The following is a 25,626-nucleotide window of genomic DNA, read 5'->3' on the forward strand; positions in this document are numbered from 1 at the left end:
ATTGACATCTTCTCCCTGCTCCTCCAGCAACCCCTTGGTCTCCCGAAATGGAACCCAATGTCTTCCATGTGTTGTGTCCATTGCAAGCACACAAATGCACCTCTTCGTATACGCATTAAGACAACCTCTGCAATCTCCTATATGGCGTACAAGCTCACAGACCCACATATATGCACATGCTCACACTTAACCATTCTCACTATTTCCTGATGCACAGTACCTTCTCAGGTGCTCACAAGGGTATACAACCTTTAGCACGCATCTTTTAGCACGCATTACCATTACCACGCATCTGTTACAACGCATACCATTACAACGCATAGCGCTTTGAGGCGATCTGACTTAGGGAATGGCTAGTGAATAGGTTAATTTACTATCCAATAACCTTCCCTAGTGTCCACGGGGACTGGTGTTGGAAAAGTAAATTAAACTATTCACTATCCAGCACCCAAAGCACTATGCGTTGTAAAGGTATTGCGTTGTAAAAAATGCATGGTAATGGTATGCGTGGTAAAAGTGTGCGTGCTAACGTCATACATCCGCTCACAAGTATCCCAATGCGCACATGCAACCATGAATGATATTTCCAGAAGCACTGTATATTCACACATGCACACATGTATCCCAGTACGCAAATGCAAACATGGGCACTATTTCCTATTGTACTGTACTTTCCCACAGGAACACTTACATCCCAGTCAGTGCTGGACACAAACCAATGAAGGCACAAAGCAGCGAAACTTTACCAGAGTGGGCCTGAATACATCACTCCCAAGAGCAGGTAAAAAAGGCCTGTTCACTCTACTGATCACTAAAAACACAGTAGGCTGCTACCCCCACACTCATGCTACTTTACTTTCAATTAAGGCAGTAGCCTTCCACCACTTCAGGGTAGCTCTTTGGGCACCCCTTCTGGCCTAAACAGACCACAATCCATGAGACAGGCCTGTGCTATAGCGCACATTCATGGATGGGGGTAGCTTCAGGGGGGGCTGTTTGGGGTGTTACTCATCCCCTAATAAGGCTATTTTCCAATAAATAGTTGGAAAGAGGTTGTTTTAGTCGGGTATGGGGAGGTATCTGTTTGATTTCACCAGCAATTGTTACATACATACAAAGTCCTCAAAAGAATTGACACTTATGAGCAGCAATTCGTGTACCACTACAAATACAAGGTAAAACGTGACGCATTGACAGTTTAACCCCTAATAAGTAGTGCTAAACCTGGTATTTTTTTTTACAGTTTTCATATTCTCTTCAAAATGAGCAGCCTCTAAGTTTAAAACCACAGATGCCAGTGCTATGGCTGGTTCTGCATTTCAAGACAAACTGCTATTCAAGGTTGTACTGAGTTGTTAGTTTACTGTAGGCTCTTTATATTGTGACAGTATTGAAATTTGCTTTCATGTCTGCAGGCCATGCAGGAAGTAGCCGCAGATCTTATTTCTGAAATTAGACCTTGAAAGTCTTACTCATTTCCATTTAAATTGTTACACTGGTTATCTGCATTGCCTGAAACAGTGTAGCATTGTGTGCCTATGCGTGTGTGGATTTAACGCAATCCATTACAAGAGGAAAGAAAACTCTTTTAATTAGGAGAACATTAAGTTGTAGTCTTCTTCTTCCTGAAACTGTGCATGGTTATTGAGAAAATGTCACAGAATGATTGTAATTCACATTTAACTACATATTAACCAATTGCTTCTAATATGAGCAATACAAAGAGGAAAAATCTGGGCCTTTCTGCACTAGAATTTAAAATCTAGAATTCTACTGAGTGTGAGGGGTATGCCCAGACGTGGGCCCAATACTCTCCATGCCACTGGAGTCAAGCTAAGCTGGCTGATGAGGGGTGAAACCCCGAAACCGCTCCCAGGATGCTTGTTTCCAGTCCAGTGAAGACCTGGCTTGACAGTTCGGGCTGGACTGTTGCCATGGGGAACAGGGCCAAGACTGATTTGCGTATGGCTGGCTTTGAACAGGAGTGGCATGGGGAGCAAAGAAATTATGAATTTGGACCCAGATCTCTGTACTGAAGAGAATGTTTGACATGGTTCAGCATTCTGTCCATTAACTGTTCTTTTTGCATTTGTCACCCGAGTGGGACGGGTATGCCCAGAAGTGGGTCCCGTGCTCTCCATGCCACTGGAGCCAAGCTATCCTGGTTGATGAGGGGTGAAACACCGAAACTGGTCCCAAGATGCTTGTTTCCAGTCGAGGGAAGACCTGGCCTGGCAGTTCGGGCTGAACAGTTCCCATGGGGAACAGAGGTAAGACTGATTTGCATATGGCTGGGTTTGAACTGGAATGGCATGGGGAGGAAACAAATGATGGATTTAGGCCCAGATCTTCGCACTGGGGTGAATGTTTGACATTTTTCAACATTCTGTCCATCAATTGTTCTTTTTGCACTCGAAGGAATTGGAACGCTTTATTTGAGTACCAGTTACATTACACAACAACACATTGATTTTTTTGGTAGGCATGGGGAGATTGAGGGATTTATCCAGAATCACAGGATGTTGAGCTGACGTTGAGACTCAAACCTGGTTCCCCAGCTTCAAAGTTGACAGCTCTGGTCATTACGCCACATCCAAGCCATTACTCTCTTACTCTGAGCCTTGCTTTCTTCAGCTGACTGCCGGAGGGCACTATAAGCAAATCATGCAGAGGTGTAGCAAGAATGCATGAGCCTGCTGGGTGAAGTGTTCATCTCCAAACTTGCGCTGACCTCCAGCACTTGAAATTTCAGGGGAAGGCTGCTGATGTGTGCAGGAATAAACCTTTCAGAGGGCTCTTGCTATATGGATGCAAGCGCTATATAGAGTGGGTGGACTGTAAAATGCACCATATTGTAACTTCCATACTTCTGAGTGCTATGCCCCACAAAGGTATTACATAAACTACAGAGTAACTACATAAAATCCAATGGGTAAGCTATCATGTCTTCGAACGCTTTGCTTTAGTTTTTAAGGTGCTTGAGTTATTTGGTAACATTGCATCCACTGTATTTCCAACATTCCCAGTCCAACACAATTGGGTGCGAGTCTGAAGATCTTTCCTTAACCGCACTTTAAAAAACCCCATCAATGCGGCCCCCTCTCATAGGAACTGTGGTCTACGGCTGCTGGAATTGTCTACTGCAAAGCCCCAACCCGGGAAGCCTCAGCACAACTGACTTGTTTTTGTTGCTGAAGCTTCTTTTTACTTTGCATTTAGGGCTCCCTGTTTACTGTTTTTATAGATTTTTACGGTAAACAGCGTTTACCACGATTCTTTTTCCCCACAGGGAATCACAACGCGGTCGTTACCACGACCGCATTGTGATTCCGCATACCATTACTCGGCAAGTCGGAACAACAACTTGAGGAGGGAGGGGAAGGTGTTGGATTTAAAATCCAACAGCTTCCCTAGTGTCCGCAAAGATTGGAGTTGGAATAGTAAATTATACTATTCCAACTTCCAGCGCCCCCCTCTGCAAGTCGTTGTTCCGATTTGCGGAGTAACGGTATGGGGAATCACAAAGCGGACGTGGTAACGACCGCGTTGTGATTCCCTGCGGAGAAAAAGAATGCGGGATGTCATCACATATTCGATTTTTACAGATAAATACAGACGGGAAAAAATTATTTTCTAGTCTGTATTTATGTTTAAATGTGGATAAAAACGGAAATTGGGAGCTTTTTGAGTAATTCTAAATACTGTCTGCCATGAATGCCAGCCAAAGGCTCTGTGGATTGATAGGTAAGGGGGCTAAAAAAGAAAGGAATTTTAGTAAAGAGGCTTTTACAGAAGTAAATGTAGTACAAGACAAAAACCTATGTACACTCTAATTATTAAGCAGTAGTGTCAATGTAGACATACAATACATTGGAGACAAAGCCTTTCATTAGCAAACAATTAAATAACTGGGTTTCATGGAATCGGTCGTTGGAAAAGGTGTCTTTAATGTTCAAGAGAACCAGCCGACACGTGTTTCGTCACGTAAGGGACTGTCTTCCCGCGACTCCTCAGGGCTAAGAAGAAATTATTTCTACATTGACACTACTGCTTAATAATTAGAGTGTGCATAGGTTTTTGTCTTGTACTACACGCAGTGTTAGCCTGAGCTGACACTACACTGGGGGGTTTCAGGGCTCATCCCCTCAACCACTTTGCACCTCACATTCTACTAAAAATCACTTAATATCCTTGCGCTAATACTTAGCTTTGGGCCCTTTTCTTGAACCTGACTAAAAACCCTTCTCCTCGACTCTTAACAGAGGTAGATGTACACAAGGTTGATACTGAAATTTGCATATTTTCTTATAAGTGCATTGATTTATATTTTGCAGGTGTTTACAACATTGAAACCTAGTAGGCATTCAAGCATGAGCGCATATTTACCAGTTAAATAAATGTGGAAATATTCTAATTTCAGCTTCATTTTTCCACAAAACCCAAAATAAATATGGATAAATACAGATCAAATTAGCAAAAAAAAATATGGATAAATACAGACGGAAATTTCAAAGAAATAAATACCATAAAACTGGGAGCCCTATTTGTAATCAATGTCTTTTTGCAATTGCATGTAGTTTTTGAAACTATTCGATTTTGGAACATTATTTCTGTGAAATGGACCTTCAAAGCACTGCACTGATTATTTACATGTCTATCACCTCCCCGCAGTGTCACCACAACCATTGTGGAAAATTCACTTTCTCCTTTTTCATCTACACAGCGCAATGGATTTGAAGGTATTGGAGCGCTTTATTTGAGCACTAGTTACATTACACAGCGACACATTCATTCTTTTGATACATATGGAGAGACTAAGCGATTTGCCCAGAATCACAGGATATAGAGCCGGTGCCGAGACTCCAACCTGTTTCCCCAGCTCCAAAGTTGGCACCTCTGGCTGTTATGCAACGTCTAAGCCATTACACTCTTACTTTAAGCCTTGCATTTTTCATCTGTCTGATGGAGGGCACTTTAAGCACATCATGCAGAAGTGTAGGAAGGATGCATGTGCCTGCTGAGGGAGATGTCCGTCTCTAAACTTGCGCTGACCTCCAGCACTTGTTACGGGTGTTAGCACTATCTGGGCATAGGCCGCAGCTCATTAATACTGGTTCAACACCCTAATATAGCAATAAGCAACAGAATGGTGACCAGTCAACCTTTGCAAAGGGCATTCCACTGTGTAGCAACTCGTCACTGCTTTGTCAGTCACTCTTGAACCACTTGAGACAGATAGTTTTTTTTAATGTGCAGATTATGCATCTGAGGATGGTTTGTGTTGCAAAAGTGGTAAATCGATAATTGTGTGAAAAACGCTGTTACTGCATATTGCCTTTCTCAATAAAGAAGTCTTAACACTTTTACGAAGTTTCAGTAACTTTTATTGCACAACTGCTCTCCGAGCTAAATTTTACAACTAAAAAAAACATATTAATCACATTTGCTAAACCTAATGCTTTTACCAAAAATGTTCTCCTACTTATTAGTTTTTTTCATCACTAAAAGGCAAAGCTATCCACACAGTTCCATGCCACACAATTCTGCTCCACATATTTCCAATCCACACCACATGATTCAACAACAAACCACATAATTCAACTCAACAACACAATCACACAACACACCACATACATCCAATCCACGCCACTGAATTCCACATCATGCCATAACATTCATCAGTACAACACATAATCAGACTCCATTACATACCACTCCTCAACACAATAAACAGCATTCCACATATTTATACTCCATAACAGACAATCCCACTCCACATAACATTCAATACCACATAATTAGTATTCACATATTTCCACTGTTGACCATTCCACATAATTCCACTACACAAATCCACTCCACATCACACAATTCCACGCCACGCAACTCTATAACTAAGAATTCCAATCCAACCCACATAGTTCCACTACACACCACATACATGCACTCCATAACACATGGGGAAAAAACATTTCTTATTTACAATGTCAATAACTCTAATTCAACCAAATGTGATACCTTTTGCATTTCCAATGCTTGTTTTTCAATTGAACCCTATCTGATCAGCTTACATGTGTGATCCTTTTTATTTTTACTGTAGGTCAATACGCCGTTTTCTGCAGTGTGCAGTATTCAAGTTTCTAATAAAACAGCTGATGCATATCTAAACAGGTGAATGTAAAAAGTCATTTATTATTAACCGCACTTACCATGGTCAATACTCTGGCAGTAAGATAGTGCAAACAAGGACATCTCAATTTCGACCAGTGTGAGTTGCAATTAGGAAGAGAGAGAAAGATACTAGGGAGCAGTGCGGAGAGTGAGAGAAAAAAAACAGAAAACGATGGACAGAATAAGTAAGATGCCCGGTGAGAGTGTGAGAGTGCAGAAAGTTGTGGGAAAAAGACTAGAGGAGAACGTGTGAAGGGGGGGTCAGAGGCCAGGTGATGAATAAGCGGTAGAGGCAGAGGTCCTGTAGCTCTTCATTTTTCCTCCGCGTCTATGTATCATTCTTATGCATATCTTCCTCCTTTCAATCGCATTCTTGCAAATGCTAAAAAGCACAATGAATCAATGGATAAGTTTATTGTATATGATTATTTAAAATCGTTACAATTATTACAATATCATATACAATTATGTAATTGTTTAAAAACACCAGATAAAAAGTATACGTGGTTGCATTCAAGATTTTTTTTATGTACTTGCGACAGTTTCTCAGGACATGCCCTTCTATGTCAATTTTGTAGCTGTTATTGTCTCCTGGAAGTTTAGGACGTTTTATAAATGTTACCGTGTCTTTCAAACACGTTTAATCCTAAATCAGTTATTCATAATTAACTCCAGAGTGTTTTGGAAACCCCTTGTACTCTTTTACTTGTCACGGCCATCAGCACAAATGTTTTAGTTACTAGGAGGTCCACTGCCGCCTCAGAGCAGAGTGCAGCACACATAGAAAAATAAAAAACGAGGAGAAATAAAGCATTTCTCCTTGTGCGTCCTTCTAATGCCTGCTTTTGCATGGTGTTAGTTGTTGGTGCTGCCACAGATTTACACCTCCTTGTAAATCTTGGGCTGCATCAAAAAGCAACGGGTGTTGTGGTGCAGTGCCCAAAGCAACACCCATTGTACGACCCTTTCACACACATACCTGTGTGAAAGGGTAGCATATTTATGAAGCTGTGTTAAGCCACAAAGAGTGGCTTAACTCCACTTTGAAAATATTGTGCAGGGCATACTGCCACTGGAGAGTCAAAAAAGTGAAGGTCCGGTGGCACTTGGGGCTTGTACATATGATTCATTGTGTTTTAACAAGATGTGGGAAATCTGAAGCTTAGACTCCCCCCCCCACTCCCTGTCAGGTTTTAGATCGGTGTGCGCCTACCTGAACTTCAATTCCCATGATTCATGGGCCCCAAACTACAAGTCCCATGAACCTTAGAGGCACAGCAGGATATAGCGGGGCGGGACTGGGAGAACGGGGCTCGTGATTTTGCAGTGCTTGCGGGAGCGTCTGGTTCCCGATGCCCTTGGATCCTGTCAGAGCATTGGGAGGAGAACACGGAGTCCGTTCTTACCAGGGAAGTAATCGTTTGGGTAATGTGTGTTCGCGCTGGCCATGCGCGTTGCTTTGGTTTTCAGTAACAGCTCGGGGCTAGTCCGCAAGAGCCCACCAGCGCCTCGCGGCTGCGAGAACTGGAAAGGAGACGATCTGAACACTCATGAAGAGTGCCTTAGTAGTTTGGTCACTTGGGGGTGTTACCTTTTATATTCAAGTGGCGGAATGCAGGGGGGAGTCCTCCGCATTGCCGTCATGAAAACATGACGTTGTATGTATGTTCATAACCTTGTGGATTACAAATACCAAAGCGGATGGCAGTAGTGCAGGAACTACACCATAGCGTGTTTGGTTTAACTTTGATACGTGTTGTGCGGTCTTGGGCACTTTCGTACTTCTTATTGCAGAGGAGGAATCTGCTTGCAGTGACAAAGGGTATTCGTTCCTAAAGTTCAGTGTTTATTTACGCTTCTGTGACATTTCATTTTTGGATTTAAGCTCTGGTTCTCAATTGCCTTCTGGAGTAGTTCCTCAGAGGTTTCGCTTAATACATGGGGCAGGAGGGAAACAGAAGATACAGCTGTATGAAGGTTAAGACACAAGACTTACTACAGGTGAATCATACCGCCCTCCATTTAGTGAGAATGTAATGAGAGTAGGAATAAGAATATTATTAACCAGTTGTGTGTTTTTCTTTCAGCTTCTTTTTCCCCGCTGTCCCTTCCTTCTTTCTTTTCTTTCGGGTTTTTTCCCCTTTTGGGGTTTTTCCCTCACCATATCGCCTGAACACCCTGTGATATACATTCAGGGTGTTCGGGAGGTCCGGAGGTGGAGCATTGTTGCTGCATACGGATCCTGCGGAGTGCATTCCTGACACTCCCCACTATCTTATTAGCCAAATGACGCCCCTGTAGGTTTCAAAAGTGTAGGTCAGCAGGGACTGAATTTCAGATAACAACGTAGATGGATGAATGATTCTTTTATGTAGTTACAAAATCTACATTTTAAATGAAAAAGAGGTACCTGGGGCTGCATTACACATGTGCCGCATTTTCCTGCATTACACCGGGCGCACCTTTAAAAAGATCCGTCAAACACAATGAAGAAAAATGCGTTGAATTATGATAAATGCGCTGCCCCCAGGGCAACGGCAAACTCGTGCTGGCCTGGGGTCAGCGAATTTGTGTAAAATACAGATTGGCTGCTTTGAAAATACTCTGTGTTTCACTATGCAGGTAGTAACCTGCCGGCAATTTTGAAGGGGATGTCTGGGGGGTCCAAGGGGCCTCCTTTTCCCTTCTCCAGAGGTCTGCCATCAGTGGGCGCACTGACTAGGTAGCGCACTGTCAGTGCGCTTCCTGAGGGCTTCTTTGCCTCTGTGCCTGCATTGGTAATGTGGCACAGAGGCAAAGGGATTTACTCATTTGCATAGGGCAAACCCCCATGCAAATGAGGAAACACTCCCTTGAAGATAGCACAGGCGTTTTATGTGCACCAGCGCTATCAGTAATACAGAAGGGGCCGCACAAGCATCTGCAGCCCCTTCTGTAATATCAAAGTGTCCTGGGGGCGCACAAAGCGGGTGCAAACTCCTGTTGCACCCTCGGGCACTTAATGTCAAATGGCCCCAGGGACACACATTTGTGCATCATAAAAGTTTTGTATCTCTGAACGGGGGAATAATTTGCTAACACGCGTTTCCCACTCCGAAGTACCTAAATCCAAAATTTTGACTATTTGCTCATATGACATGTATGCATGAGCGGGACTTTAAGTGGGGAGGGTCTGGGGGGGGTCTGAGCCCCCTCAGTTTTTGGGGGGGCCTGGAAAGGGGGCTCTAGGGGGCTCTATTTTGGGGCCTCAAAGGTCAAAGGTAGGGTGACCAGACGTCCCGGTTTTTGTTTGGTGTTACTAGTGTGGGTAACATGTCTTGATAGTGAAATACTGCCAATTTCGTTTTTCACTATTGAAAGGCTATCTTGCCCATAGGATAACACGGGGAATGCTGTGTAACATGTTTACCTGCATATCTTCCCATAACGGCAAGATGGACATATGGAATCTGGTATCCCTGAACTCAGAATTTAATAACACATCCTTTAGTGACGATGGTTTTTAAATTCTAAGTTTGGAAATAGCACTGTTAGAAAGTGGCTATTTTCCTGTTCAACCTTTCTGTGTGCCTCTGCCTGGTTGTGTATTGACTGTCTGGTGTGTGTGACAGGGGCTGGGGCGGCTCCAGGAGGCTGGCTGAGTCAGCACAAGGCTGAAAAGACACATCTGCATGTACTCTACATGGAGATGGGTGCACTCTGCCAGTGCACCTCTTCTTCCTTTTGGAGTGTGGGCCAGGGCCATCAGACACCGCACCGTAGGAGGTGGAGCCAGCTTGTGGCAGGCAGGCACAGCCCTATTGAGACCCAGGTGCTACTCCTCCCACCACTCTAGTGTACTGTGAGTTGGCTGGCAAAAGGTAGAAGGTCTGCTGAAGAAAATTGTTGTGAGAAACTCCAGCAAAATAGACACAGTGAATATCTTCAAGGGTTTTGGGAAATCCTGCAATAGATTTCTAAGTAATGTAAATAATTTTTACATGTTTTAAAGTGTTTGGTATTTTATGGCTTATACTTAATAAATATACCTTTTTGCCTATTTTATTATCCTTTGCTGGATGCGACTTCATGATTTTCTTAAGCACACAATGCTAGTTATCTTGATTTAGTTTTCTATTTTCTATTTCTATTTAGGGGGTTTTGTAAAGCGCTTGGTGACGCACAGCGGCGTGTCCCCGCGCTGAGGAGCAGATACTTACTGGAACCTACAGAAGCGGAATACCTTACTGTACGAATAGTGCAGTTTTAAGCTTGGCTCTAAAGATTAGTTTTGATGGTTCTAGTCGCAATGCCATGGGTAGTTTGTTCCATCTAGAAGCTGCAAGGTACCTGAAGGATCTTCCGCCCATCCGTGCTCTAGACACCTTGGGGATAGCCAGGAGTCCTGAGCCGGAAGATCTCAGGGAGCGGGACGGCTCGTAAGACGTCAGCAGTCCTTTCAAAGGGAGAGGAGACCTCCCATTGATGATCCGATGGCACGTGCATAGTGCTTTGAATTCTACCCTGCTTCTGATCGGGAGCCAATGCAAAGATCGGAGGGCCGCTGAGGATGCGGCTCTTCTGGGTAGTCTAAGCACTAGTCGGGCAGCGGCATTCTGTAAGACCTGTAGGCGGCTCAAGTTCTTCTCCAAGGTCCCTAAATAGAGAAGATTGCCGTAGTCCATCTTTGATGTAACTAGTGCGTGCACCAGGGTTTGACGGGCTCTCACAGGTAAAAACTTCAATACCTTCCTGAGACTTTTGAGGGAGACTTTTGACCATGCCCTTACTCAGATAGGCCACACCCCTTTAAGAAATTTGCCACACCCCTTTTAGAGCACCACCAGTTTTTTTTCCCACTTAAAGCCCTGTGCATGAGGTTCTAGCTGCAAAAAATTTTGCTTTCAAAAAGATCTAGAACGGGGGCAATTTGAAAACTCCGTTTTTTACAAAGCTTAAAAACAATTCTTCTGGGAAAGAGCATGCCTGCATTAGGCAAACACGTTTTGATTGATAGCTTTCATGAACACATCGCTCGCACGCACCTCCAGGGAGCAGCTCACTTTGCTCTTTCCATCTTCCCTGCACCATGACCGCACCTTCCCCCAAAACCTAATGTATCCTCTTTTCACAAATGCCCATAATTCCATTATAGGCTTTATCCTCCTTTCCGTCCCTCATTCGCCTTCCCTTGCTGTCTCTTTCCCTCAGGAAGGCAGACCAGGGAGAACTGCTTTTTAAGATTCCTGACACGGGCTTGCTGCAGCATCTCGCAGCAGAGTGAGCTAATCCGAGCAGGTTAATTCCCCTCCTCGGCTCATTCTGTCTTATTAAAGCCGGCAGACACCCTGTCGATGCTTCATTACTTCTGCCACTTGAATGTGAAACTCCGCCATAATGAGCGGAGGAGTCGCAGGGCCCCGCTGGGAGCGCTGAGATCCTGGCAGACACCACCTGTACTGGAGCGGGCGCGGCCTAGCCTTCTGCAGAGCCACCATCAGATCAAGCCCGCCGAGAGCAAAACCTTTCTCTCTTTCCAGGGAAAAATTCTCGCTGATGTGTCTCTTCCAACCTCCCCTGTCTTTTCACGATAGAGAGGCTTCGTTTTAGGATGGTTTTATATGGGTAGAGTACCTACCGGGGTCGGACAGGCCTAAAGGGAAATCAGATACTACCGGATGGACTGGTTTGACAAATCAGTGTGATCAGGCTGTTTTTTTTTTTTAGCAGTTTATGGCCAAATAGGCCGGTTTTACTGTTTATTTCTCTATATTGCAATAACATTGGCTGCTACAAACACAAATGCATGCAGTCTCTCATATCTTAGAAAATACCCATACAGCCTAAACTGGCATGATTTAAAAATATGGGCTATTTTAGCTGTCTGGTTCGCTACCGTGGGACACTTATTTTGGTGCTAGGGCATATTTTTTTGGCGCAGCCTGGCCTAGGCGCCTCTGATTCACTACAAGTCTATTGAAAACCACTGAGGCGTTCCTCGACCTTATAGAGAAACCACACAGAAGGTGCAGGTTTTTGATAAAGCAACAAGCACAAAAGAACATACTAGGTGAAAATGAAAGCCAAAAATTATAAAATCCATAATGAAGAACAGTAAATAAATGTTTTTTTAGGTGACATTGATCAAAAGTGAATAGCATTGCATAACATTTTTTGGGTGTTATTAAAACGACTAAAAGCAGTTAATATGATTAGGTTTATGTTAAAACCAGGGAGATTGCTCCAGATTTGGAATGTAAATGCAGGAGTTGTTAAATTTTTTCATTCCTTATTAGTCATAACGGTTTCTTAATTATTTTCAGAGAGGTGTTAAATCTATTTTTGATGTAATGGGTTTTTCACTATTGCAGTCTTTATTATCACATTGATTGCTTCGAGGTACCATGAAAAAGTATTTCTTGCATTTGGTTATTCCTATTCCGTTTAATACATGGTCACTCTTACCACTTTCATACCTGATGGCATTCTCCCTCTGATGAACTGCCTCACCCAGGTGTGCCTGCGATCACTGTTTAATTCAGCTTTGTATTTTTTTGTGTGCTGGTAAAACGATTCATATCATAAGCAGGAAGATTCAGGGTGCTAGAACAGCATATTATCAACGTATTACGTTTTCCACCATCATGTACGGGCTAAGTCGTCTTAAAAAGCTCACGTGAAAGGATTTGAACTTGCATTGTCAAAGTCAATAGTTCTGTCCTTTCAGACCCAATTGGCTCTTCCAAAGCCTTTTATTTATGCTCGATGGCACTGACAAAAATACAGACACTCTACAGAATAGAGAAGCGATTGGCAGGAAGCAACGAGGAGGGTGGGGAAAGTTACACAAGAGGAAGAGAACAACACAGGGATAAGTTAATGGGCGATAGCGAAGCAGACGGGACAGAAGCACACAAGCTAGAGAAAGCAACACAGATCGTTGGGAGCACATAAAAGAGACAGCTGGTAAACACACTCTCAAGTAAAAAGAAAAAATCATTTCCTAAAGTGAGCAGTGGAAGGACAAACGTAAAGATGACATTTCTTCCAGGGGAGGGGCACACAAGATGTACAAAAACACCATCAAATAAGAAGCAAACAAATGAGAGCGACAATAAAACTAACGAATGAAAAGCAAGAGGCAGGTTTAAGCCTCTTGCTATGAACACAATAGGTCTTTTGCTATCAGAAATCTTGAGCTGTCCTGTAGGTTCAACCTAAAAACAGGGCATGTCATCACATGTTTATGTGGAATTTGTGCGTGTTTGAAGTGACATGTTTATAACACTTACTGCTTTACTAGCAGACATTTTGACTTCAACCTCAACTGTTATCTAATAGGACAAACTACATTTGCCATGGGAATTGGCTTAAAATAAGTTTATACAGATTAATATTTAAGTCAGAAGAATGCTGATATTATAGTATCAAGTAGAGTATATTACACAGATAGCACAGGGTATTATTTTTCAAACTATATGTAAGATAAAAGTGAAGTGAAAATATAGGGGCATCGTGTTGTATTCTTGCGCAATGGAAGGTTGAGGGTAAGGTTATGGAGTGCAATGTTACTGGTTGGGCAGTGCAGGAAGACTCCCTCCCAGTTGTTCACTGCTGATTAAAGCTCGTACCTGCTACTGCCAGTGTCTGGAGTATTTTTCACTGGTGACAAGGAATTCTTCCCACTGGGACTGGGAGGAGAGCCACTATAAGATATCACACCGGGTTTGGGTGGATTGGGACAGGAAGCTTGCAGTCTCGACAGTGCTAACCGCATCTCAGACTATGTGGATACTGTGGTCGGTGGGTATCTCAGGGTAGTATCAAGGATCTCCTTTTGAGGATTGTGGCAGAAATTGAGAAATGAGGGGAGGAGGTTTGGTGCTGTTCTGCCACGTGCCATCACTGGGAGTGAGCTCCCCACTTCCACCAGTATTCATCAGAACCTATGTCGACACTCCACCTTGAACTGTCACATGAGTTTTTTTCTTTAAATGTCATTCGCTCGGTGCGGGCTTCAACAATTCTCTGGTTGCTTAGCTACTGGAGTACACAGCAACAACTCACTGCTGTTTATGTTGCCAGTGAGCTGCAGCTGAAGGACACTGTTTTCACATGCATCATTTGCAAGGTAAAATTAAAACATCTGACTTTTAAATGTGCGGTGCTTTTAAAATGATAGTTAAGTGCCTGGCCTCTAAAAGGATTTTGATGAATGTTGGTAGTTTAAGTGTTGTGGAGTAATTATACTTTTACTCATTGTTGAGAAAATCAACCAGTTGTGGTTACTTATTTGAGGTACATGGAAGGTTTCTTGGCACCTACATTTTTTTACATGTACCTGATGAGTCTATGGCCCCCTGGAAGGACTAGACAGATGGATTTGATGCCTTTGTTCAAGGGGTGGATGGTGATATTTTTACTGCAGCCAGGAAATTGGACATGCTTAAGCACTATCTCGGAGCTGATGGAAGGCGTATACTGAAATATTTTCCATCTCTAATGGAGGAGTAGGAAGAGGATTATGACACCAATGAATATGAGATGATGTTGAATCAACTAAATGTGAATTTTGGTAACAGAAAAATAAAGTTGTGGTAAGGTTCACATTTTTAAAAAGAAGCCAATTTCCTGCAGAATCTGTAGAGAGCTTTGTGGCAGGATTGAGATGACTTGCGGACACTTGTAATTACAATACTTTTTTAGATGAAATGATAGGTGCCAGTTGGTCCTGAAGGTGAACAACAAGAAGGTGCAAGAAAAACTATTGAATACAGAAGTGTTGACCGTACAAATGGTTATTGATGTGATGAAAAAGGCAGAAATAATGGATGAGGATTTGAAAGAGCTATCGTCAAGTGAGAAAGTTAAATCGTTTCAACAAAACATCCCAAAGTTGAAAGAAGTTGAGTCTGCCAGTTGATTTACTATGATTCATGACAGAAATAATTCAACTTGTTTTAAATGTGGGTTGAATTTTCATGTGGCAACAGATAGTTGATGTCCTGCGGTGGGCCAAACTTGAAGGAAGTACAAACATAAAGGGCATTTTGCTATGGGTATATCAGGGAAGTATGAGCAGACTGAGGAAAACCAGGAGTTCTGTCAGTTTGGTGAAAAAGTGTGAGGATGAAGTGAGTCATGCTGATATTTTACAAGTACAGCATGTGGGAAGTATCAATGAGGATAGTCCATTTTTCACCATTAAAATCGAAAAGGAAAGTGTGAGGGTGATAGCTGATTTAAGTGCCTGATACATGCTTATTGGTGAGGAATATTTGTGCAAGTTACCCGGTCACACCCTCAGACCACCTGATGTGCATTTGGAGGCTAATGGGAATAAATCTATTGATTTGTTGGATATATTGAAGCTCAATTGGAATTCAAGGGGTGGTAGTTCCACCTAAAGTATTTTTTGTTAAGGAGGGAACTTGTCTTTTAGGATGGCCTCTACAAAGAGATTTGTGCATAAGGTTGGATCCTAATCATTCTGATCAAGTGTTGGGAGCAGAGTCAGGAGTGTGTGCGGTGGAGTGTACGTCTCTTAGGGAAGAGTACCTTTTAGTATTCAAGGATTAGCTGGTAATTCAAAAAGGATTCATGCACAGGATTATATTGGAAGAGAGGGCAATTACAAAAGCTCATAAGCCCAGCTGGATTCCCATTGCCATGCGACAACTGTTACGTCAAGGATTGTAGAGATTGTGTGATGAGGGTGCATGTGAAGAAATAGAATAATCTGAATGGTTGGGCCCAGTAGTAGTAGCAAGGAAGAGTAGAGGCAAATTGCACCTCTGTGTGGATTTGTGTGACCTGAATTCTGCTATCTGGGTAGACAGGCATTCCCTGCCTGATATAGGTGAAATGTTGGCATTACTAAAGGGGGCAAGGGTATTTTCCACACTGGATTTATCTTCGGCATACCACCAGATAGTATTACATCCGTACTCCCGACCGTCGACATCCTGTGTCACGCCAGAGGAAGCTTATAGATATGAGCAGATACCATTTAGACTGGTGTTGACATCTGTAGTGTTCTAAAGAGTCATGAATGATTTGTTTAAAGGCCTACCTCAAATCACCTACTTTCAGGATGATATTCTAGTGTTTGGTGGCGATCAGATGAAACATGACCAAGTGTTAGGAACGGTGTTGGGAATTTTGCAGAAACGTTGTTTAACTATTAAAAAAGAGAAGTGAAAGATTGACGTGAAAGGAGTGGAGTACATGGAGCATTGGATCGATGAAAATGGAATTTCTCCCAAAAGGAAACTGGTTTCCTCAATAGAGAATGCTCCCTCCTCGGTGAATAAAGATCAGCTCAGGTCATTTTTCAGACAAGCAGAACACTATTCTATGGTTATTCACATGTTTGCTGACAAGACATTAATTCAAGAGGAAGTGTAAGTGCAAGAATGAAAGGTTTGAATGGTGCGATGAGTGTGAGGAAAAGTTCAATGAATCAAAGAAAAACATTGGGTTAGCACCTGCACTTAAACCATTTGACACAAATGATAGAACTACTATCAACACCAGTACCAGCTCTATATATAAAACTTTATAAATAAATAAATATGGTGTTATGTGCAGTGCTATAGCAGCATAGGAATATAAAGGATGTCACCATTGCCTAAATATCCAAGCCTTTGAGGGATGCAGAGAATATTTACTCCCCTATCGAAAGAGAGGCACTGGCATGCTGGTGGGGGGTTAATCACTTCAGGAAATATGTGCAGGGTACTGAGTTTCCAATTTGTACAGTTCACCGCCCATTGGTTGAACATGTTTTCTTCTAAAGAGGCAGGAAGAGCAACTTCAAGAATAGCACGCTAGATAACGAGGATGTTGGAGTACAACTTCAAAATTAAGTAGGTTCCTGGAAAGAAAAACATGTTGGCTGATTTTATATTACGGTTACTCACTAAGGAGGATGCGTGGATGAAAGATGACCAGGAGGAATTAGTGGCAGCTACAGTGAATGTGGTCACAGAGGGCAGGATCTCCCATAAAGAGTGGGAGAATGCTATTTGGAATGATGAGGTATTGCAAAAGGTTGAGAAGTATCTGGTGGAAGATTGGCCTGCGTGGGAGTAATTTTTCTGCTGATGCAGAGTGTATTTGTCAGGTGAGTGTGGAGTTGCCTGTTTCGGAAGATGTGATGCTGAGAGGAGTGCTGTTGGTGGTCCCGTCAGTGTTGAATAAGCGCTTTGTGGAGTTTGCCCATAAGGGCCATTTTGGGGATGAGTGCTTGAAAAATTCCCATTAGGGCAGAGTACTGATGGCTAGGGTTAGACCTCAATGTGAAGCCATGTGTGTGGTGTGTCATATAAAGCAAAAAGGAGACAGAACCTCTAGGGGGGCCTATATTTCTTTCAACATTGAATATATCCAAATGATTAGTCAAAATATGCCAAAGAGAGATCTTTGAAATATTATTCAAACATGAAAAATTTTTATTAGACTATTTTGTCATTTTTAAAAAAATGTTTTAAAGACTCTTATATATAAAAATACATTTCATTATCACTGCGCAAATCAACATTTTTACATGCATTTGGTGATAGTCCTATCATTCAAAATGCCCTCTAGTAGCGATTGATCCTATTGATCAGGAACACAGAGACACACATTCATCACACAGTATCAATATACAATAATGGACATACCTAACATAAACAACTGAGCAAAATTGTACAAGACATTGACAGACATAAGTGATAGCTCTAAGGTGTATTTGAGAGGGTACGTATAGGAACCTAGATGGAGTGGTTCTGTTGGTTATGATGTACTTGACCAAAACGTATCCAAGACAGGGATGTGCCAACATCCCTGTCTTGGATACGTTTTGGTCAAGTACATCATAACCAACAGAACCACTCCATCTAGGTTCCTATACGTACCCTCTCAAATACACCTTAGAGCTATCACTTATGTCTGTCAATGTCTTGTACAATTTTGCTCAGTTGTTTATGTTAGGTATGTCCATTATTGTATATTGATACTGTGTGATGAATGTGTGTCTCTGTGTTCCTGATCAATAGGATCAATCGCTACTAGAGGGCATTTTGAATGATAGGACTATCACCAAATGCATGTAAAAATGTTGATTTGCGCAGTGATAATGAAATGTATTTTTATATATAAGAGTCTTTAAAAATTTTTTTAAAAAATGACAAAATAGTCTAATAAAAATTTTTCATGTTTGAATAATATTTCAAAGATCTCTCTTTGGCATCTTTTGACTAATCATTTGGATATATTCAATGTTGAAAGAAATATAGGCCCCCCTAGAGGTTCTGTCTCCTTTTTGCTTGGTTTGTCTCCCCCCTCTGGGCCTCAAAATATTTGGGAGAACTCTCTCTTCTCATGTGGTGTGTCATATCTCAGAAGACTGTAAAGTTTCGCCCAGTAGTTTCCCAAAAATCTGATGGTCCCTGGAATAAGATTACCATTGATGTCACAGGGCCATAGTACGTGTTAGGAAAGTCTCCCAAGTATGCCATTGTAGTAGTGAATTATTTTTCACATTTACCAGAGGTGAAATTTACTGAACAAGTTACCATGTAGGCAGTGGTGGACTTTCTAAGTAACTGTTTGTTTGTGAAGGAGTGCTTGAGGTCAGTGTTTCTGGCAATGGAGTCAAATTTGTTTCTAAAGCCATGAAGGGATTTTTGAGGAGGTATGGTATCCAGAATGTCCATTTATATACTTTATTACCCTTAAAGTAATAGTTTGGTGGAGAGGTGGGACAGAATGCTTAAAGAAGGCCTGCAATTGGCTTTGAGTGGTAGCCTCCTCCTACTGCAATGAGCTTAAAAAAATCTATATCCTTCACATTTATATCCCTCCGCTATCCTTTTCCATCCAAATAACAGACTAACATGTCCACCACGCAAACTAATTTCAAACTTCACTATACTAATTCACCACTCATCCTTTATGGGTTCGAGAGTAGCAGGCTACTCGCTGGAAAAGAGCTTCAACACCTTATCAGGTGTAGCAAGCGCTATGTAAATGCAAACCTTTTCCCTCTTATATCCCTTCATTATCATTCTCAATCCAATTAACTGACTAACATATTCACCACTCAAATTATTTTCATATTTCACTATACTAATTCACCACTATTTTTTTATGGGTTCCAAAGCAGCATGCTAATTGCCGAAAAAGCACTTCGAAGCCTCGTCAGGGGTAGTGAGCGCTATATAAATGCAATTACAATACAATTAACTCTAAAGGCCTCCTTAGGGAATTTACCCTTTAAATGGCTAGGCCATAAACTGAAATACCAGGGGTTTTACAATAATCAAGTGCTACATGACCACAGTACATGCACCATTGGGTGCATTGGAACTTATCTCTCTGGGGCAGAGTTCATATCATTAAAATGAACACAATACCCAGATCCAATCATATCTTCTGTATGTTACCATTTAAACTCCCCACACCACTTCTACGAGACATTGAGAAACACATACTTACTTTTTTTTGGGTGGGAGACACAAAAATAAAACAATTGCAAATAAAAGTTTGCATCTACTGTGAAGAGGGGTCTCCTCTTGCCCCACGTGGAAAGTTATTGGCTGGCTCGACGGTTTGCTTATTTCAATTATATGATTAAAACAGGGGGAGAAATACCACTCTGGGTCAGTACTGAGGGTCATGCACAAGCTGTTGGACTTGGCTCTTCTGCAAGGTCATCCTCAAACATTTTAGCAACACCCATGGCGTCATCGTGTTTTTCTGAACCCATTTTTGTTGATGTTTAGGACTTTGCGTTCTTTACCACTGCTAACCAGTGCTAATGTGCTTTCTCCTTTGAACATGGCAAAATTGACTTACACTCAATTAGCATACATAATTTACTTGTAAGTCCTTACTAAAGAGGTACTACATGTACCCAGGGCCTGTAAATAAAATTCTACTGGTGCTCCTGTAACACTGATTGTGCCACCCACTTAACGGGCCCTTTAAATATGTATCAGGCCTGCCAAGGCAGCCTGTTTATGCAGTTTTAAACTGCCATTTTGATCTGGCAAAATAAACCTTTTTGCAAGTCTAAACCTTGCCTTGTAAGGCATACAAGTCATCTCTAGGGAAGGCCCATAAAGCAGGTTGCAGTGTGTTTAAAACGTTGAACATGTACTTTTAATTTTTACATGTCCTGGTATTGAAAAAAATCTTGCATTCATTTTTTTCACTAATGCAAAGCCTATCTCTCCTACAGGATTAACATTGGGTCCCCTTATTGCATTTAATATGTGCTAACTTTCAATTAGGAGTAGGTGGACAGGTCAAGTTTGGTGTCTAAATAATTGCAATTGAAACCCCTCTTTGATGGTAAAGCCAGATTTTAGGTCACCATTCTAAAAATGCCACCTTTATAAAATTAAGAAGAAAGGAGGAGTTAGGCCCAAGGGGCAAGGCACAAGCACGGCCATAATATAAATTGAGAAAAGAGAGTGCGCCTGTGCTTTGCGTTCTTTGTAAGCTAAATAATTTCGCTAAATAGTCAAACACATTGATTTCAGTTTGAACTGGTATTTTAAAATAACCTTTTTTATTTTCACTAAGTTTTTGTTCTTCGCTACTTTTTTCAGTGTGCAAAAGACAAGTGTTTAGTCATATCAAAACTCTGTATAACCTTGTTCATAAAACATTATTGATAGACATTAATGAAATAAAGCATAAATGTGCCGTACAACATATATCACAATCACGTGATAGTACAATTGATAGTACACTCTTAGTTATGATCCTACAGACTCATTTGGTATCCAACATGATACAGGGAAATTCGTTATTTTGTGAAAAATTGAGATATTCTCTCTATTCACAGATTTAAGCTATTCAGCAATCCTCTGTATTTTTCTCTGCCGTCGCGTTTCAAATCCTGGGCGTTGAGTACCAGGAATCTCATCAGGTCAATCGAGTTTTAGCAGCAATGGTGATTTCTGTAGGGGTGTGTGACATAAAACAATTATTACAAGGAGCTCCTTTCTACTTAACCTTTTATTCACTAATCTCATTGATTCTACTCAAGTTGTTTACCTGAGGGTTATTATTAGTCTTCTCTTCATGGTATATGCTTCACTAAGAGGTGCCTACTCTCAGTAGCTGGGGATTCTGCTGGGAACAGAGAGCACTATCAATATTGTGCATTCTTTACTGCTGTGTTTAGATATTTACACTATTGGCAGTTGCCTACTACCTTCTATTTGTCTTCTGGTCCATTGATAGTTAATGGGGAAATTGCGTGTAACATCCTGTAAATAATAGACATGCTTAGTCATCATTTCATAAGATGAAATGTGTGTCATGCTTAATAAAGTTATGTTTGGGCTTTTAGTTCTTTGTACCTTATTGCCCGGCATTCACTATCAAACGCTCGCTGGAACATCTCTTCACAGTTGCGGCGCTCGCTTGTTTAAATTCGATCGCGTCCTCTGCAGTGATATTAAAGAACGTGGTTACTCATTTCAACATGAGAGCATTTGGCGGTAAGCTGTTCTCTTATCGTTTTGGGCTTACCTCATCTCAAACTCAATTAGACTGCAAATATGTTTGTTTCCTGTTGTCCTTCTGTCTTCGTTTTGCCACCAATGGAGTTCATCCATGGGATTCAGACTCGTATGGTTTCTCCCTAGGGCACCTGGGGGATGTAGTTTCTGACTGTCGTCCAATCAGACACAGTTCTCTTGATGAGCCCTTGTGTTACATTCTTTCATTCTGGGTACCATAGTTTCTAGGTTTTTGATAACTCTGTCATGCTATTAAGACCTATCAATGTACAATTATACTTAAGAATTAGTTAAGCCTCTTTTTTGAGTAAAGCATTATCAATGTCAATTGGATGTTTCGATGCTTTAATGACCGCCAATATAGTCTGCTTGAAGTCATTTTCGCCATGGGATTTTTCTATGAAATGCTCTACCATTGGTGCAGTGATCACTTTTTTCTTTATTCATGATCTGTGTTGTGTAATCTGGGTGTTGACCTGTTGATTCGTTTTGCCTATGTATATTTTCAAACATGGACAAAGTATGGCAAATACTGCGTTCTTGGTTTTGCAAATAGTAAAATCTAGGTGTTTCCATTTGATGTTATTGTGGCTAAAGTCTGTGCCTTTTATTGTGGTACTGCAAGCAACACAATTGCCGCATTTTTGGTGGCCTTTAATTGGTTTGAGGTTCCATTGCGTTAATAGATCACTTTTTTGTTTAGATAAAGAAGTGTCTGCTTGCACTATTTGCTGGCCAATAGATTGGCTCTTTTTCATTGCAAATAGTGGTTTCGGAAAAGGACATTCAAGATTTTCAAGGAGGTGCCAGTTCTTCAACACAATTTGTCTAAACTTATTTGTGTCAGGGCTGAATGTCGATACACAAACTAATCTGTCTAAAGTTTTTTTCTCCTTTACTTGAAGGAGGGTGTCTCGAGGTGTGAATCTCGCTTTTTTGACGGACTGTCTCAGCAGCTTCTTTGGGTACCCTTTTTTTGTCATCTCATTGCAAAAAGTGGTGGCGTGTTTTTCAAATTCTGGTTTCATTGTACAATTTCTCCTGATCCTTATCAGTTGTGCATAAGGAAGGTTTTCCTTAAAGCCTCTTGGATGTGCACTTTTATGATGCAACATTGTGTTCCTTTCTGTCTTTTTTCGAGAGATGTTGTTAGATGCGTGTCCAAGGGAGCAACCTCTACATCTAGAAATGTCATTTTAGTTGTACAAGATTCAACAGAAAATTTGATGTCTTGATGTCAGGCATTTAGCCACTCATGGAACAAATTCAACTCCATATGGCTCCCCTGCCACAGACACCAGATGTCATCGATGTATTGTTGCCACTGTTGTATATTGCCTCTAAAAGGATTGTTTTGTTCAATGTACCTTTTTTCATATTGGGCCATAAAGAGGACCCCCATCTCCGGTGCATAAGGACATCCCATGGCAGTACCCTTTACCTGCATGAAGAATTGATCATCAAATCTGAAATAGTTATTTTTGAGGGTGACCTCTGCTAGTTGCAGTACCAATTTGGTGGGGACCCTATGGGGCGCTCTCTGCTCTCCAAGTACAGCTCCATCACTTGTAACGCCTCATCCCGAGGTATCTGCGTATAAAGTGATGTGACATCAAATGTCGCCAATATTTGTGTCTGGTCATCAAATGGAGTACCCTCGATCTTGATAATAAAGTCTGTAGTGTCTCGCAAGTATGATGGGACATCTATAAGAAACGGTTTCAAGAAGAAATCTATATATTTAGAAATTGGCTTTAAAATAGAGTCACACCCCGACACTATGGGTCTTCCCGGTTGGTCTTCTAAATTTTTATGTATCTTTGGTACGAAGTACTGTATAAGTGTTCTTGGAAATTTCTTAATTAGAAACTCAAACTCTTTCGATCCCAAATATCCTTCTTTTTATCCTGACTGCAATATTTCAGATATTGTGACTTGTATATATTGTACCGGGTCTTCTTTAATAGGTCAATACAAAGTCTGATTGTTTACTTGGTTCCTTCCTTCTTTCATATACATCTCCCTAGGCCAGATGACTACCGCCCCACCTTTATCGGCCTTTTTGATAATCACCGATGTATCTTGTTTGAGGCTTTGTATGGCTGCTTGCTGTTCTCTGTTCATAAATTGGCATTTCCGGTCTTAAACATTTGATGCTTGTAGCCTGTCCTTGAGTTACATGACTAGGTGTATCTGGCAGTTTGTCTTTGTGTATTGTTCCCAGACAATGAGACAAATGAAGGCTAGATATTAGCAGGATGGGTAGCTCTGACTTAACAAGGAGGAGGAACTGTCACCTACCACACTTTCACATCACAAAAGCTCTGCCTGAGCACACTCACAAAGGGTATGTCACTGATCTTTACTGTTTCCAGACAAGCTGGGGTCAGGGCAGGGAGCCAGGAAATTCCAAGCACCTCTAGGGGTGGAAACCTCAAGAACCTTATCCTACTTCAAAGTGGGTACCAGATGTAAATATTGGACCCTAAGGCCCAACTCTTCAGTACCCCTCTGGACTGGGCCTGTGTGGAATTTTTAATTTCACCAGCAGAATTTGAAGTATTTTGTAATTCCGACTTACTCCTGTAAATGGGAATTACTGATAATTTCCGCCACTCTGCTGGTGGAATTAATCAGCAGGAGTTGGTTTCTAAACAGGCCCGGAAGGTGAAGCAGTCCCTCTATGTTTAAAAAACACTGAAGATTAAAATGTAACCTGCAGTGTCATTTAACGTAGAGGTACTGCCACTGCTTTTTCTACCTATGTGGTTGCTCTGGAGATGAATAGGGTACTGGAGGAGGATCGGTGGAGCAGTCTCTGGATTCACATACCCAGAGAAGGGATGGTTGCCATATTGGTCTCAGAGAAAGGGGGACAGGATGAGGTAACCCCCCTCGCATAAAGGACACTTTTGTCAGGAAATATGGCCTCACCACAGTAAAAGTAGAGGCAGAAGTTTAGCAACAGTCAGAAGCTGCCCCTTCAGTCCTAGGTGAACTGTGTAGATTATATTTGCAAGGCACTGGAGGGAAGGGTGAAGGGGAGTGCAGTCAAAATTACCATTTTGTGGCAAGAGAGTTATATTCAGTCTTTGTTTTGCAGAGCTGCTCCATCATTGGGTTCATAGCAAGTTCACTGACCCATAGAGAACTGGCCAAGGAGGCAGACAGCTGGCTCAGAACCCGATCCACAGGAAGGTATCAGGGAGTGACCCCAAGATGGGTAGTTCAGGCTTCTTCCCGCAGAGTGAGGCGGTGGTCCAGGGAGAGACAGACAGGTCCCTTAATAAGAAACTGAGAAACGGGGAGGAGGTTCTGGTGGGTGGTAGCTGAGGGCGCCCCATTTCCAACCCTGGTGCTTTGATTGTTCTCAGCAGGGACACAAGCAGGGGGACCCTGTCTGTCCAAAGAAACCACCCATTAGTGTAGCCTCTATGGGTTGGTGAAGGTGGCCATAGGGGTAAGTAGTTCCCAGGAAACAAGATCTCCCTTAGTTGGTAGGTAAATGCAGAGGGTAGATTTGTGATCCTGAGGGTGGGAGTCACTACTTCCACCAGGTGAAAGTAAATGGGATCTCTGTCACCGCTCTGAAGGACACTGGGACCATTACTAGTCCAAATGGAATGTGGATGTCGCACTCCGATATGTCTGTGCCTTAAGGAATTTCTTAGAGGTGGTGGGTGCCATAATGGTAAACCCTCCTGAACTGAGGGCGTAATGATGCAATTTGCGTTGTTTCCCGTAGGAATAATGTCTCCAATAGGCACTCCGATAAATGATTTGAATAACTTTCAAATACATTTCATTAACTCTTCATGTGAATCTTGTACATAATTTGTTTATTTATTCTTCATGTAAGTATCCTCATACTATTTTCTTCATAGTATAACTAGAAACCTATTCACATTTCCTTCCCAATGCATTTCGGGCAGGCGCCCTTCTTTAGGGGACTTAA

This window comes from Lissotriton vulgaris, chromosome 2_1 (assembly GCF_964263255.1).
Source record: "Lissotriton vulgaris chromosome 2_1, aLisVul1.2, whole genome shotgun sequence".
NCBI classification, from domain to species: Eukaryota; Metazoa; Chordata; class Amphibia; order Caudata; family Salamandridae; genus Lissotriton; species Lissotriton vulgaris.